The sequence below is a fragment of the Morus notabilis genome, unplaced genomic scaffold, assembly GCF_000414095.1.
Source record: "Morus notabilis unplaced genomic scaffold, ASM41409v2 Scaffold751, whole genome shotgun sequence".
NCBI classification, from domain to species: Eukaryota; Viridiplantae; Streptophyta; class Magnoliopsida; order Rosales; family Moraceae; genus Morus; species Morus notabilis.
Genome location: NW_010366875.1, coordinates 391,267 through 396,797, shown reverse-complemented (window position 1 = coordinate 396,797; position 5,531 = coordinate 391,267).

The window sequence follows — 5,531 nt, the reverse complement described above, 5'->3', positions numbered from 1 at the left end:
TATTTCTAAACATGAAGGACAAAGCACATGTTTAGTGAAACAAGCAAGGCATTTAGTTTCATCCCATTATAGAAGCAAATATATATTCTTTAGAACTTCTATAGGATAAAGAAAAACATGGGACAAAAAGATTCTTAAGAACTTTTGAAGGCCAATCTTTAAGCCTTGCTATGACAAATAAAATACAGTAATGAACTATTTCTAGTGAATCCTAATAAAGAAACAATCACTCTTCAAGAGTTAACAATTTGAAATTATATTATTGAACTATGTCTATTTAGAGTATTCAATACCAGCTTCAACTTAATAAAAAAAATTTCTGACAAAGAAAAACGTGAATTAAACGAGAAAAGCTAGAGAAGACCTTATTGCAGCAAAGATCGAGCTGGTTTTTTCTATTTATCTTGTGTACAACACAATCTGGGATCTTTATAATCTATTAACAAAGTAGTGAAAAGTACTCGATGTTTCAACAACTGGGGTTTTGGATTTCAGTAAGTTATAAGCAGGCTATTATAACAAAAGGCACAGCATATTATATTGTAGAGACTACTTTGACAGAAACAGGAGCATTATTAACTAAGATCACATCAAATCTTCTAATTCAATCTCTTTCATGTTTCGACATCGATCCACTGATATTCTTTCATGTTTTCCAATTCAATCTCTTCTGATTCGCTTCTTCTTCTCCATATTTTCTGATAAATTTTTGTGAGCATACAAATTTCGCTAACAGAATGTACACAAATATTGTGGCCCCAACAAGAAAATGATGACTAATGGAATTTCTGCATCAGGTTAATTATGTTTTTTAAAGGCTTTAACCAAACCTAGCCTTGGTTTTTTCCACTTTAATTAATCTGCAGCAGCATAACTACATAAGACTGCAAATATCATCGACATTTCTCCTCCTATAGGGGCAGCAAACCGTAAGAGGGATTGAGCTAAGCAGTTCGACGACGTTCCATAGATTCGTTTGAACAGTGATTTTGAAAAGCCGTCAAAACTTTAGCCGTGTTTGGAATTAATTCCATTTTTATTTTTTACGTTTTTTGATAAAGAAAAAATGAAAACGTTTTTAAAACGGTATTTGGCGTAATAAAGACAAAAAATAATGATTTTTTGGTTTAGTGTAAAATGAGATAACAATCAAAAATAATTTTTAGTCATTTTTCATTTTTTATTTTCGTTTTCTCATCTCTCAAGCATAGAGTAAGAGAGACACATTAATGGGTTTTTTTATACTGAAAACAATCTCTTGATAAAATTACCAAACGCATTTTCAAAAATGATTTATGTTTGAGATTAAAAACGTTTTCATTTACATTTTTATATAAAAAATAAAATTATTTTAAAACGAGTTCTAAACGCACCATTTGTATTCCAGCTTGTTAGTTAAATTTTATAGATGTTGAAACTAATAATAATTCATAATGTATTTTTGATCTAGCAGCTCTGTCATTTTTTCTAATATATATATATATATATATTTTTTTTTTTTTCATGAAAATTTTTGAGGACTTAAAATAATAAGTATTCACTTTATTTGTATGCTTTGATTGTTCTCTATGAAAATATTGATGACTTGAATTGGTCCTCTTGTTATGGTAATAATTCTAAAAATTAAAATTTGTATATTGACTTCTTTTTTCTTTTCAAAAGGAAATATTCATAATCATCAAAAGGCAATACAATCACCAATTCACACTCTAATAACCTCCTACTACAGGAAATACAGTTCCCAAAAACCACTTGTTCCACCTGCAAACTCAAATGAAATACTTAAGAGGATAGTATGTGCATTTTGGTCCTTGACAAAATCTTTGGGTGGGATGCAGAAGAAAACATGTAAATATGCTTAATTTATGTTACTAATCAATATTTATTTATTTTTTTTTTGTTTTTTTTTAAGAAAATCAAACATAAATTTTACATTTGTTAAATTTTCTTGGCAACCACCGGGTTTGGCATTCTAAAACTAGGAGACATTTAGTTCATTGATTAGAATTATTTTCGATTTACGTGTATTTTTTATAAGAGAAAACACTAGCGAACTATGAACCATGATTCAAATTATGGTTTGAATCCTCCAACTAAACATCCCCTAAATATTGACGCCACTGTGGTAATTCTTCTTTTTGCAATTGGGGCCGGGCACAACTTCTCCCATCTCCTGTTTTTTGTACTTTTCACCTATTGGCAAACGCTCTCTTGATACTTTTGTCTTTAAGAAGACGTTTGGTTTATAAATTCAGAACTATTCTCATTTTACGTGTGTTTTTGGTGAGATAAAATACTGTAGCGAATTACGAACTATGATTCGAATTATGGCACGAATATATTTTTCAAACGTTTAGTAAAAAACCCGTTCTTGTATTGACAATTTGTGGGACCCCTCAATCAGTTAAGTTTAGTTTTTAGTTTATAAATTCGATTAAAATTACATTAAAATCTGTTTAATAGTTTATTTTTCAATAAGAAATCTCTTAAAAATATGAAAAAAGAAAAGAAGAAAAAAAGAAAGAAAGAGAAAATGCAAAACTTAGTCGGCAGAGACAAACCAAAAGAATGCTGTAGTACTTATTCTTCCGTGATCAGTGATTAGTGAAAACATACTTGCAGTGAGACCAATAGCGATTAAAAGGTACAAATTGGACAATAATGTCTCATTCAATTAATCGATTTAAATTTTTAATTTAAATTAAAATATGATTTTATATTTAAATTTTTAATTTAAATTAAAATATGATTTTATATAAAAATTTTTAATTGTAAAAAAAATTAAATGTAATTTTTTTATGAAATTTTTAATTTTAAATCGACGAAATTAACAAAATCTGAATAACTGATTTTAGCACGAATCTTAACCGCAACACAAAGAAGAACCCGACAAGCAACAACATGTGACGCTTAAAATCTGACTTTTCATATTGCCAGATGGAGAGTAAATTAGTATGATATTAATTACGTTTATCGGACCCCACCACACAACGCCCCCACGTGCTTGTAGTAAACTAGAAACGCTCAACTTCAAATGAGGCTGGGCCCAAGATCGATCCAATCTAAAATAGTGAAGATTTGGCCCACATCTTCTAGCTTAAGAAGGGACCACGTTAGACCAGAATTGCAACTATCACACACAAACTAAGAACCTCAAGTTCAATACCCGACATAACCTTTAATTGGTATGAATAATATACTTAATATTAAATGTTCCTGCTTTTTGATCAATTACAAAGTGAGGAAATTATCTAACTTAAAAGATGCATTCATAGTAACAGCCTAGTGTAGGTTCATAAAGTCATTTATTCTACAGAATTTATTGACACACATGCTACATTTTTATAAGGTAGATGAGGATTCATTCTGGGTTGTAGATAAAAAATGAGAGAAGGTAGTAAATAGTACATTTATAAAATTAAATTAAATAAATAACACTAATTTAAAATTATTTGAAATAAATAGAAGTTTACTATGTAAATATTTTATTGATGATTAGTGAAAAGAATTTTTTCACATAAATTTATTTTACAACTGATAAAAAGATTTTTTTCTATGTAAATAAAGATTTTTTATTACGTAAATTATTTGTTACCAGCCGTAAATGAAACAGTTACACAATAATTTTTTATTTATTTTAAATAGTTTTAAAATATGCTATTTACTTTAACTTAATTTCAAAATTTTGTTATTTACTACCAGAAACTTTTGAATAACCAAGTAGGTTTAATGTCCTGTACCAATTAATTAGACAGTTTTGGGTGTTGTTTTTCCGTTTGAAAGGAGAAATATATTTCATACCATGAAAAGGCAATACAAACATCAATCGACACCCACATAGCTTTGATTATAGGAAACACAAAATTGACAAACAATCCATTTGACTTATAAATATGAATGAAACACGCAGGATAAGTGTATACTGGATTTCACAAACTAATACTCAAAGAGCTACACCAAATATATCGAGTATAGACATGGCTCTTTAACAATTTCTCTACAATTGATGAAAATATCTAATCAACTGATTTTGAGAATTTTATATGGCACGTTTTTAAAATATTTAAAGTAAATAGCATATTTACTTGAAAGTAAATTCTTTATTACGGTAAAAAATTTTATATATTAGGGCTAAATAAATTATTCATTGGTGCACATGCTATTTATTTCAAACAAGTTGTTATTTACTGTAACTTCTGATTATTTGAATTTTTTATGACTTAGGCATAGATATTTTCGTGATTCTGAAATAGAAAGCTTATTTTGTAAAATATCTTTTCCAAAATTTTAATTTGTAAAATGAATTCAGGATAAATTGTTCGCAGCAAATATGAACCAAAAAAAAAAAAAAAACAATTTGGCTATTCTTATTTTGCAGGCCAACTTATTTCGGTGAAGTTTCCCTCTTTTTTTAAGACAAATCTCCGTTAAAATCGATCTCTGCGCTTTAAGCAAGAATTTCTCAACATTCTGATGACTTGCCGCTGCCGGAGGCCAGGAACAACGTGAGGTAAAATCAAAATTCCTCAGATGAACAATCGGAATATGAGAAAACCGTTTTGGTACGACTTTATGGTTAAATTAGGTGGTCAGAAGTTGTTCCTTTGGATTTTAGTTGATTGGTCTGGTCTGTGACAGCAAAGGATATTAAAAGCCGCAATTAAATTGGGCACCTAAATCAGCCCACAGCTCACAACTTTTGATGAATAACCATACGCGCATAAAAAAAAATTATAATAATAATAAAGTAGCCGTGGTGCGCAGCCATGTGATATATATGAGTTGTATAAATTTATGTACGACTATACTTGGGTTACATTATAACAGTTGGTGCAACGATAAAATTAACTGTTGTGGGCGCGAACATTCATGTGTATGTTAGTTTCTTTCAATATGTATTGTAATAATTACCCACAAGAGAAAAGTGGTTCCATTTTTTTCACAATTTTATTTTTATTCTTTTTACAATATTTTCTCTCACAAATATTTAAATTTTAATTTGAGTTTTTTACTCAAACCTAAAAAAAAAAAAGGCATGCTTTTGTAACAATCGCGAGTTGATGAGATCTGATCCGTTGATTTATATCGGTTTTATTGGTGCCCTTCGGCTAGAGATTTCACATTCAGTTAATAGGACATTACTTTAATTATGATAACTACGCTATGTATTATTACTACTATTATTAATCTCCCGTAACATGATTCGGGTAACTGTTACTGGATGGAACAAATTAAGTAGAGATAAAAGAATCTTTTTGCAAATCAATTAAGAGCTAGAAAATTTTGGTAAAAAAAAAAAAAAAAGTATTCGCTACTTAAATTCCAAGAAAAACATATACAAACACCGTGATTCTACAATGAACAATATTATCACAGATCAATCTTATTGCTATCTTATGATGATGATGATCAGAAAGTACCCTTTTGGAACAATATTGAAAAACCAACATCATATATTATATTAGAGAGGTAGAAATTATATCTATCATGTGGGATGAATTAAATATTACTTCTTAGATATATATATATAT